General features: G+C 31.5%; 1 long non-coding RNA gene across 3 annotated transcripts; it reads right to left on the bottom strand.

The window, feature by feature from the left end:
* Nucleotides 1-2,608: 2,608 nt before the first annotated feature.
* On the bottom strand, nt 2,609-6,503 carry LOC117932977. 3 transcript variants are annotated; one of them, XR_004654268.1, is made up of 5 exons: nt 6,042-6,503; nt 4,016-4,081; nt 3,762-3,789; nt 3,555-3,649; nt 2,609-3,172 (listed from the first exon to the last, which is right to left on the bottom strand). It is a non-coding gene; the product is annotated as an uncharacterized LOC117932977 (long non-coding RNA). The 3 variants fall into 3 exon arrangements; XR_004654269.1 differs by having other exon boundaries at nt 2,609-3,649; nt 6,047-6,503; XR_004654267.1 differs by having other exon boundaries at nt 2,609-3,649.
* Nucleotides 6,504-12,498: the final 5,995 nt, after the last annotated feature.

A 12,498-nucleotide genomic window follows, 5' to 3' on the forward strand; every position in this document is an offset into this window, starting at 1 on the left:
AATTATATTATATCTCAATATTTTTTATTAGAAATGTATGAAATCTCATTCATAAATAGTATTACTTGGAGTTTTTTGTACAATTTATCATTCAGTAAGTAATTTTTTATTCTTTGTTAATAATATTAATAAATAAAATATTTAAAATGTATAAATAAAAAATATTATATTATATTTTAAGATATATATATATATATATTAAAATTATATTAAATAATACATATATATTAAAAAATATTTTATGTTGTATTTATAGATATCTATTGAATGAGTTGTTGTATGTCGAAGTAAATGCATTTCTCAAAATGTATTAAAAAAAATAAGTCTTTGGTCTATGGGGGTTAACAATTGCATCAACCATGGAATTGAAGAATTTATGAAACAAAAATAATTTCATGGCTGTTTTTCTTGATTATAGTTTTGAAAGAAAGAAGATGATAAAGCTTTTGGGCTTACTCAGATAGTCAAGGTTCAAACTCAACTTGTAGTATAGGTCACATTGTAATACCCTTTACGATTAAATTCATTTTTATACTTTTTAAAGTCATGTTTGGTTGATAATTTGGGTTAGATATAAATATTCTATATCACTCAATAGTTAAGGTTCAAACCCAACTTCTTATTATGATTTTAAAATAATTGTTTTATTGGGTTAGAGACTTTATTTTATATTATTTTGTTGGACAACCCATGAAATTAACAACACAATTGGTGCTGGCACCTTAAGGCCCAGTCGAAGCATGAAGCCTCCAGCCCATGGGCCCAGTCGGAGACCAATCCAAGCCTCAATTATGCACAGGCAGGAAATATAGCTTCTTACTTGATATATCACTCCTTTGTTGCCTTCAATTCTTTGGTTAGTGGATACATCACTCCTTTTATCTGCTTCATGATTGGGATTGGTTGCCACGTGTCATCTGGCAGTGCCTTCTCACCCTAGTTTTGGGCCGGACATATTCATATTTGGTGAATTTAGTGCGGGCTTGGGCCATGTTCTGTTTGGGCTTTTCCTATATAACCTTGTGTCACTACCTGTTCAAATGATACACCTTTGAGCTTATATGGGATAAAAGGAGGTCTAAGTCAATTAAAATTATGTGGGTAAATCTCAGATAAAAGATCAAAGCATCAGCCAATTCAAATTATGTTGATAAATCTCAAGTTTACAAGGAGGCTTAGGTAGTGTTTGTTTTTTTTAACTTAATTCTAAATAGAATCCTAATGCTTAATAGTGTTAAATATTAGGTTGTTTGTTTTTTTTAGTATTTTATTTCTATTAAGTATTAAAAAGTAAAGAAAAATCAATATGTTATTTTGTCTATTTAGAAAAAACTACATATTTTGGCTTTTTTTATTTAGTAAAAAGTTTATAATAAGTTATGAAAAAGTAGAAAAACAAACTACCTAAATTCTGAAAACAAATTACTTTCAATAAAAAGTCAAAAAAACAAACACCACCTTAATCATCTCATAACACACTTCTCCTGTGGTTTTAAAATTATTTATATATAATTGAATAAAATAATTTATTTATTTATTTATTTTCTCCTTTTTAACCATATATAAAAAATAAAAAGTTTTGCATAATATTTTTTACATTCATATATTATATGTATTTTAAATTTAGAAATCATTTAAAAAAAATTAAACAGTTACCAACGATATTGGAAATTCTCCGCCATGCCCATTTATTTATTTTGGATTAAGATGAAAATGAGTTCAAATAATCAAAACATCATAATTAGGGGTGTAAATATGATCGATTCAATTATTTTTTAATTAAAAAGTGAATTGAATCAATATAATCAACTTATATGTAATAAAAATTGACTAGATTTGAAATAAAAAACCAAACCAAATCAAACCTTTTAAGGTTGGTTTGGTTTAGTTTTCGTAAACTAGTTTTGATTCAACTTAACAACCTTTTTTAGTCTTTGACTCAATTACAAATTTTTATTTTTTATTTTTAACCCAAAACTCATTAATTTGAACTTATATTAGGCCTTAAGTCGAATTTGTTTTTAAAATCAATTCAAAAAAACTTGAATTTGATGTTAAAAATAGATTAAATATCAAACAAGTATATATATAAGTTTTAGAATATTGGTTTGATTTAGATCAATTATGAGATAAGAAAATCAAAAATCGAAAACCGAACCTACAAAGTCATTTTCAAAATTTTCAAATTGAAACAACCTTTTTTATCATTGAAAACTAAATCAATATGATCGGTTTTGATTGATTTGAAATAATTTATTAGTTTTTTCGATTTTGCTTACACCCTTAATCATAATCCATCCCAAACCCCATCAGTTAACATCCCTACCTTTGGGATTTATACAATATTAATTAAATCCCCAAATCTAAGGAGATTACTATATAATAATAATATTCGAAACAAACTTCAGAAGACAGTCAAATTTCGTCCCCCCTCCAAAAGACAAACAGGCTTATCCTTTGCAAAATGACACTCAATAGGCTTATCCTTCCTGTTTTCTTTCCCTTATATTTCTCCTCAATTTTTCTGAGAACCAAACATAGCCTAAAGGAATACTATATCACTCACTCAAACTAATAGACCAATTAATCCATGTGAAAAATTTGAAGGTAAAAGGAAAACTATAACTTCTTGTGCTTCATTATATACCATTGTTGAAACAAAATCTAAAAGGTGAGAATTGAAAAACTTATTGGAAACTCGGGTAAAAGCAAAAGCATGATCATCTTAGGTACACTTTACTACGCCCACCTTCTCCTATCACCATTTCAGGGTTGAAATCTCTAGTAATTGCAAACTTCAACTCTGACGTGAACCTCTTTCCTCTACTTCTAGAAGTGCCAACCTCTAGAACAGTTTCTGTGCCATGAAGTCAAGAAGTTGCATTGTCTTCTTGGCAATTTTCTGTCCATTGTTCTCTGCGTCCCTATTATTGTTGATGCCGAGGGAGATGGCATGGTCAATGACTTCCAAAAATGATGGGTGGTTCCTGGTTTATTAAGGTACTTGTGTGTTGTAGAATCCGAGATAGTAGATTGAAGTTTTTTCTTTTGCTTGTGAGTTCAATCTTCCTTATAAACTAATTGATTCTGGCTGCATTTGCTGGTCTAGAAAAGGAGGTCCTTCATGATAAGAATATAGTTGTTTTGTTGATTGAGATCCTTCTTGTACAATCTTCAAGATTAGGAAAAGGACATGATATCAGCAAAACATACAAGTTCCAAAATTTTCATGCTCTATGAATTCTACAATGATATAGGTACCACCTATAGAAGTCATAATAATTCACAACCATAATGAATAACATCTTAAGATTTCCAATCAGGATCAATAACTTCATGTGAGTAGAGATTTTAAAGTATTAACTCCTTAACAAAATAAGATCAAGAGTGGGAAAACTTTGTAATCTGCAATGTGAGGAAAGCAACCCAAGTGAAAACAAAAAGCCCAAGTTCCTTCTAGTTTAAACATTTTCAGTCATACTGACCCGGGATGGTTACATAAATCAATTCTTGAAAACTCTAAGATTAAAACTAGATTTTCGTAGTATACTTACCTCTAGTTCTTCAGATTTCTTGGTGGCATTTTGAGTGTCATAATTACTTGGGCCACCAGGAAGAGGTTTGTACTATACTTCCTTTGTATCATTACCTAGTAGGATGAAAAAGATTTAGCAATGCTTTCGGAGAGAATAAATAAAGGAAAAAGAATCTTCTTTGGTCGTTTGATGTTTAACAATGTGGAGGAATGTAGGCCAACTTACCATTTATTCTCAAACGCTTAACAACCTCCTGTAACCAGAAACAAGTAAGGTTATGGAAATTATTAAAATTAATTGCGCTAGAATATATTAGAGAAGCACTTGGAAAGCACATGAAATTGAGTTTATTTATTCTGGTTTTTGGTACTCATTTCAAAAATACAAATAAAACCAAAGTAAAAGAATGATTTAATTTCCATGTGGTGCACAAACAAACTCTCAATTCTATGCATACACCATGCGAATTTTATAATTACCTTTTTCATTATGGTTTCCTTCTTCCATGTTTCAACACCCTTTTAAGAATGTCTTTGTTGATGTGCCTGCAAACCGTCATAATGAGTCAATTTCACTCTTGGGGTCCAAGATATATATATAGAAGAATTGAAATTCGACTAGTTACCTAAGAAGAGAACAATTAGCAGAATTGTAACCATCCAGTCAACAAATACAACATTAAAAGCAACCCCGATGCTAATGCCCATCATGAGCATATCAAGTGTAGGATGCCTTAGCTTAAGATTATAGTAAACAGTTGAGCTTGCTGCACCCACATTCATACTTGACCAACAAATAGAATTTATGACTTCCTCAATTATGAGAGAGCAGTTTCATGTAACCACGTAAATGAGATTTGCAAAGGGATGTCCCTTGTCTTCCACTAGCTATTTGTTAATTAGAGCACTAATGGTTGCTAAGCTTCAAGTTCAAGGTTCAAAGAATTGAGGTCCTTGAAAAGCCATGAACTCAACTCACAAAGCTGCTGGCATGTCAATGTAGTAAACCAGTTCTCTTTTTATTCTAAAAAGGTTAGTAAATACTAGAAAATCTGTGACAATGGTCTCAAATCCACTGCTTGAAATATGCAAAATCAAGTACTAAGTCAACTCAAACAGCAGACTAGATTGGTGGTATATATTTTTAAAGTATTTTTTTTATCCTTTCCTTTGCTTTTATCACTCCCTTATCCCTATCCTAATGGGGTTTCTGAATTTGGTTAGAATGAATTATAGATCTTCTACAGAACTCCTACCACATGGATATGTTTGTTTCTTACATTTCGATATAGTTGTTGCTGATTTTGGATCAAACCCAATAACTAGGCTAAACATAGTAACAAAAATGGCACCACCACCTACACTCCCAAATTCTGCTCCAAAGAATCCAATTATACTACCAACAACAATTTGCCAGCCAAATTTCATTTCCTGTAAAGTCAAATTTGCAACGATAACATTTAAATTTCTTAAAACAACTACTCTATACAATTCACTAAAACTAAAAGCAAACAAACTACTCTATACAATTAACTAAAACTAAAAGTTTAAAATTGGAATTCGTATTGATTTGTAGCAGGGAAACCAAAGGAACAATAAAAAGGTAACAGGAAAATTGAAACTTTATAAGTCCATAGTTTGGTCCCAAGCAAAGAAATAAAAAAATCTATTGCATTTTGCTAAGGTCATTTGGTGGAGCATACTTGAGATTTTTAATTTTTCTCTCCAACACAACAGTGTATTGCATAGCCCTAATATTTTTCCTTTTCTTTTCCTCAATTTCGCAACTAATTAGGGGAATAAGAAAGCAATTTTGTCCAATTCTAAATAATGGTGAAGCATGTAACACCAATAATCGACCTACTACCAACTAAACAAATGGTTAGAGTAACATGGTCTTACAGTGTCACACATTCATAGAAATTACATATTTTCCTATAAAATTTTATTAGTTCTTCAGACACTAGTATTAGAGTTTTGTTTAGATAAACACAGAACATTAAAAACTTCAAAATAAAAGGCAATAGGGCAAAAATATCAATGTTTTATCACAACAACTCCCTAGTTTCTCCTCTATCATTAGGAGAGGTCAATAACAGACTCAAAAATTGAGATTATAAAATTCATTGTAAAGCAAGGAAAGTAAAGATTCAAAAACCTTGCTCCAACCCTGGAGTTTCTATTTCTGGAGGAAATATAAGTGAAACATAAATGTCGTATGCGATGACCTTCTACAGAAAAATCATGACTCCAAATGAAAAACCAATAAACAGAGAGTTGTTTTGGAATCCTAATAACCACTTAAATTTAACAACTTGCTTTACTAGTGTAGAGTGATAGAACAAAAGATCAAAGCAAAAGGCAATACGTTGAACTTTCTTGCTTTTTTGAAGCATAAAATGTAGGAAAAAGTATTTCTGAAAACACAAGAGCTCATAACAGTTATAGAACTTTCAAGTAAACACATTAACTCAAAACACATCACACTTATTCAAGTACACGGTACCTGACCTATCAGCAATGATATAATGGTGATCGACGCCAGTCCACGGTTCTTCTGATTCTTCATCCTTTGCCTTAATCATATGAAATATACTCATCAGATTCACATCGATCATGAACCTAACCTCCTCCAATTCCTGTTTCTCCAGCTCTCATGGCACAAACACTCCTTAATTGCAGCTCTCGCGGCACAAACCCCGACAAAGCATCTCAAAATTTTCATTTATGTTTCTTACAATTTCTCAGCAACCAAACAAAGAGCACGAAACCCTAATTTTACTCCGTAGACGAATTAATAATACCAGAGAAGAACAAGCACAGAGAAAAAAAAAATCTAGTACATGCATGAAACTGAGATTTTCTTCTACAGAATCTATTTGATTGCTGAAAAATCAAAATGGAAAATTGATGGAACTGTTAAGAAGCTAACTGAGCCCTAAAATCAACTAAGAGAACTCGAACACTACATTTCTCCCCCTTTTTTGTATTTTTTATTCAATTTATATATATATATATATATATATATATATATATATATATATATATAGAAAATTTATTTTTCATTACCTTCTTCAATTTTCTAAGTTCAACTCAAACTCATAAACCATTTTTTCGTGAGTATAAGTTTCATCTTTAAAAAAATTCATTTTTTCATAAAAATAAAATTTGTTGCAAAAATCTTCTTTTTCTCATAAAAATTTAATTGTGCTTAAAATTATGGTAGCAAAATGTGAAATTTTTTGTTGTAGTATTAAAAAATTTATAAAAACATTTTTGAAAAATTGAAAAATCACTCGTAATGCTTCCTAGAGAAACACTTGATAGCTATTAATTCTTCCAAAAACACATTCACTAAGAGTGCGTTTGAGAGTGATTCTAAAAAACGTTTTTAGCATTTCTAACGCTTGAATGATGAAAATTTTCAAGTATTAAAAGTATTAAAAAAACTTCCTATAATCATAACCAAACGGGTTTTAAATATAATTTGAATAGAAACACTAAATGCAATGTTTGTGTTTGTAAAACACTAATAATATATTAATTTAATTTGATTCACCTTAATTCCCTAAATGTGGAAATATTCTAAATTATCTTCTATTAGTTTTACAAAACCAGGCTTCTTGGATTCTAAAATCCATGTAGCTGAAGGAAATCTTACTAATATTCTAAGTCTTTCTAGTGCTTAAAATTTTATAACTAAATTACTTATTATTAGTTATTTCAAAAGTATGATATTATTAATGGATTTATATTAAGGTTTCATTTGGGTAGGTTTCTGTCTTTTGATTTAACTGAAAGTTGAAGTTAAAGTCAAAGTTACCATTTTTAGAAGTTAATATTTGTATTATAAAATTTTAATTAACATAAAAGAATTTTTTGCACAAGTGAAAATAGAGCTTTTATAAGAAGCATCATATTCCTAGCTTTACTCTACCATGTTTTCCATCTATTTTGAAATTGATCTATTTTGAAATTGTTCTCAAGTTGAATAAATAATAACGTTGCTATAGGAGAAATCCTCTGGCTGCGTGCAATTAGAATGTGCTTTACAAACATTTATACACCTTTGTGGAGATGAATGAGGGCTTAAGCTCTCCCTTCTTTACCTAGTCCCTCTCATATCACATAGGTTCCTTAATTTGTTAGGAACTTTTAGGCTATGTTTGGTTCCCGAAAAATGCGAAAGAAAGAAAATTGGAAGGAAAAATGGAAGGAAAGAAAAAACTAAGGGAAAAAATATAAATTTTTTCACCTGTTTGGTTATCCATGGAAAATTCAAGAAAAAAAAAATTATTTTCTTTTGTTTGGTTATCCATGAAAAAAAAGTTAAGGAAAAATATAAGGAAAACAAAATCAATAATTTGTCTTAAATGATTATCAATTTGTTAAATAATAAAATAAATTTTGTGCTCTTATTTTTAAAAAAATAATTATAGAAGAATGCATTTTGTGGGAGCCCATTGTTCAATAACTATTGAAAACTTACCCTTTTTTAATGGGTACCTAGCATATATTTTTTTTCTTCATGTATGTACAGTTCAACCCTACCCTCACTATACCAAAATTTTAAAAATAAAATAAAACCCATGAAAATTTTCCAACCTTCAAGCCAAAAACGGTACCGTATTCACTGTAAAAATCCGTGATCCCAGAGGCAGCCCAAAGCCGTTGATTGAACTCATTTTGCATCTCATCAGGCACAAATGGGTTCCTACAAAGCGGATAGGTCTTCTGATCATGATCCATCCAACGGCCCAGACAGCTCCGGTGGAAAATGTGTTTACAATTGGTCAACCGCCTGATCTCTTCTCCTACCTCGAAGTCATACAGACATACGGCGTGTCACCGCCTCAAACCGCCTCCCCGAACTTCATCACCGGCGGGATTTAACGGATCAAAACTGTTGATACCAGCTGATATTCCGACACTTATGTCTGCGTTTCGAACCACGAAACGTCGGTTTCCAGGAAATCGGAGGGACCCAGAAAGTGAAAGAGCGAGAAAATAAGTTTCCTGATGAAACCCAGAGCGATACAGCCACTGCTCCTTCGTCGTCTCCAACGATTAAACAATGATGGAGTCGTCGAAAATGCGCTGCAAAGTGGTCCCGGCGACCGTCGACGGTGACTCATTTGAGAACTTTGATTAACTTCTCCTCTCCTCCACCATCTACAACAAAGAAGATCTCGATCCCTTCGTTCGCAAAGCCTTCACTTCTGGCAAGCCGATACCACGACCCCAATAAAATTTCCCCCAACTTTTTCCCTCTTTTTCCTCTTATTTTCCTCATTATTTTTTAAGGAAAATATTATGATATTTTCTTTAACATTTTCCTTTATATTTTTTTTCCATCATATTTTCCATGTCCCTCAAACTAAAGAAAATCATTTTCTACATGATTTTTTTTCCTTTCCTTAGCATTTTCCGAAAACTAAACATAGCCTTATGTTCTGATGGGAGAAAGATGGGGTCACCCATATATCATGGATTCAAGGTCATCTCACAATAATGGTAAAGAGACAGTTTGTCTATTACCCAAAATAGAGTTAAGCAAGTGATTGCTCTTGATTTCCCTAGTAGGGATGTACAGTTAAGCAAGTGATTGCTCTTGATTTCCCTAGTAGGGATGTACACCATCGAAGCCTACTAGTAAACAAAAATATTCTTTATAATATTGAAAGAAAAAAAATGATAAAGCAAGCTTCCAATATGATGAATTTGTTGAGCCTCAAAACTTTTGGGCCACACAATGAGCAAGATTCAAAACTTTTGGGCCACTCAAGGGCCCACCATGTGGAATTCTTCATCCCATGAGGACTTTTGGGTCACTCAATGGGCAAAGTTCAAAACTTTTGGGCTACTCAGATGGCTCACCATGTCGAATTCTTCATCCCATTAGGACTTTTGGGCCACCCAATGGGCAAGGTTCGAAAATTTTGGGCCACTCAAGTGCCCACCATGCGGAATTTTTCATTCCATGAGGACTTTGTGGTTGTGGAATTTTTTGTCCATTGAACCCATGTCCCATATATACCAACCAAAACCACTTTAAAAAAATGTGAAGCTTGGAAGTCGAAACTCAATTCAAATGTGGTAGGTAAATTAATCATTAAATTATTGAATAAGTTGTTCAATGTGAAAGTAAATGCATTGGTCAAAATGTATTAATAGAAAAAGAGAACACCCACAAGTCTTGGTCCATGGGGTCAATAATTGCACCAGTGGTGATACTAAAGAATTTATAAAACAAAAATATTCTTTATAATATTGAAAGAAAAAAAATTATAAAACAAGCTTCCAATATCATGAATTCATTGAGGCCCAAAACTTTTGGGCCACTCAATGGACAAGGTTCAAGCCCAACTTGTTGTATAGGTCATGTTATAGTACCCTTTACAATTAAATTCATCTTAATATTTTTTAAGGTCATGTTTGGTTGATAACTCAAGTTGGACATACATATCCTATAAGTCTAGGATTTTATTTTCATTGAATATCTAGGATATTATATCTAATAAGATATGTTATACAATGCTCATGCTTGGTTTGTGTAAGGAATATTATATATATTATGTTGTATTTATACTTTTTTTTAATTCTTTTTTTTAACTAAAACTTTAATATTTTTATCAATTTTTCTATAGAATAAGTAATATAAAGAATAATAAATTTATGATCTATGGGATAAGTATATTTTACATCTCAACTTCGAAGTATAATATCTCATGTAGAGGGATATAAAAATAAGATGTCTAATGTATCCCATGACGTTTCTTATCCCATGTTGGTTGAACATGCAATAGGATATGATATCTGATCTTTTATTTCATCTCTCTTTATCATTTTTATTTTTATTTTTTAGCCAAACTCTCTATTTTTAAGCCCACCTTCAATTAAATGTTTTTTCTTTCCTAAAAGATAAAATAAAAGTGAAAGTAATTATTTACAAAACTTTTCTTTATCATTTTTGTTTCGCTTTCTAATACCCCTTGAGGTTGTTCTTAGGAATTCCTTTCACTTTGTCTATCTACATATATAGAATGTTAGCATCAACAAAAAGAGAAGGGGAGTGTGTGGTTAGGCCAAGCCTTCCATAACAATCAAGTGAGCATGGAAAATTAAAAGATTCAACATTTAGCTCTTCATTGTATGGAATCATGTCACTTTGATTGTTATTTGATATTGGTGATGGAAATGGTCAACTGTTAAGCAATTAATGTAAGGGTCATCTCTCACCACATTAATGCATAAGATGACCATTATGGCATAGCTTAAGGGTCGTCTCTCACAAAATTTTATTTATTTATGTTACAACGGTGGAAGCTTTGATGCAAACATCGTTAATCAAGAACATAAAGATAAAATAATCAACACAAATGGTACACGAGCTTTTAACGTGGTTCGGCCAATCATGCCTACATACAAAAATGAGAGAGAATCATTCCACTATACAATAGAGAATATTACAAAGGGTAGAACTAGAACATTACAGAGGATATAACCATATACAACTATTGGGTTCTCGAAACATTCAATGTTTCCCCACTCTTCCTTCTTCCCTACCCTACAATTTCCATATACAATTTGAGACAATTTCCAACAATCTCCACCTTGGCTCAAATTCCCAAGATTCAAACAAACTTGAAAGTTCTTCTTCGTATTCGCCCGTAGATGTAGGCTCAAAGCCGAACCACATAAATCACAAGTGTTTTGTTTTTGTTTTTCTTATTCTTTTCTCCCTATTATAATTCTTTTTCGTGATTTACACAACAAATTGGTATCATAGCTTAGGTTATTAGACCTAGAATGCGACAAAGTTTGAGGTTGAGAAGTTTGATGGAAGAAACGATTTCAATCTATAGCGCGTCAAGATACGTGCCTTATTGGTTCAACAGGGGTTGTCCAAAGCACTGAAGGGTAGAGAGGATCTACAGACAACAATGTCTGATGAAGAGAATGATGAACTTATAGAGAAAGCACATAGTGTTATTCTATTGTGCTTGGGTAATGAGGTGTTTTGTAAGGTTGCAGAAGAAGATACGGCTGCCAAGTTATGGTTGAGGTTGGAAAGTCCGTACATGACAAAGTCTCTCTTTTTCCTTACATTCTTTACTAGATATAAACATTAGTCCTTAGTTTGGGGCTTAGCATATATTTAAGTTAAAATATAATGATTTGCATTCAAAAGTTATTCAAAAATCTATTTTTATATATGGAAAATACTAGTTTTGAGTGCTAATCAAAATATACACTATCTTATCCAAACTTATGCTCTAATTTATGTGTGTGTGTGTGTTGTTAATGACTTTTAAGGGATGAACTTTGATAAAATATATTAGTATAGTAATAGAAATTTAATGGACTAAAGTGTAATTGTCATTTGATTCAAGGGACATATGTGTAATTTACTCTAATGATTATAAGAGTGTTAAGCATTTCAAACCTTTTTTTAAGAGATAAGACAGTTATCATTCGATGGTTCAAAACTGATCGCTGAAGAATGATGTGATTTTTCTCCTTTTTCTAGTGCTATTTAATCCCCTTAAATTAGTAAGTGAGCCTAAAGGCTAAGTTGGAAAAGGCAAGGGGTGATGGAAAATGAGAAATGATCACCCTTCATTTTTCTAAAAGTCATATTAATAGCATGAGATTGATTATTTTAAACAAAAATTAGAATACTTACTAATGTAAATAGAAGGAAGAGACATGAATCACATGAATATCATTGATAACATTCTCAAAGCAACCTTTAGGAAGATCCATGTGTGGATATAATAAGGACATAAATATATGCCCCTAAGTGAGAGCCTTAAAAATTACAAGTGCCATGGCCACAAACAATTGATGTGCTACAAGGCAAGGTATATGAAAGCCTTATGGAATAGAATTAGTTGAAAATTGATGGTTATGAAAATATTGTTAGCTTTTCTCCTATAATGTGTGGCCATATATAATTATAT

The sequence above is a fragment of the Vitis riparia genome, chromosome 16 (assembly GCF_004353265.1).
Source record: "Vitis riparia cultivar Riparia Gloire de Montpellier isolate 1030 chromosome 16, EGFV_Vit.rip_1.0, whole genome shotgun sequence".
NCBI classification, from domain to species: domain Eukaryota; kingdom Viridiplantae; phylum Streptophyta; class Magnoliopsida; order Vitales; family Vitaceae; genus Vitis; species Vitis riparia.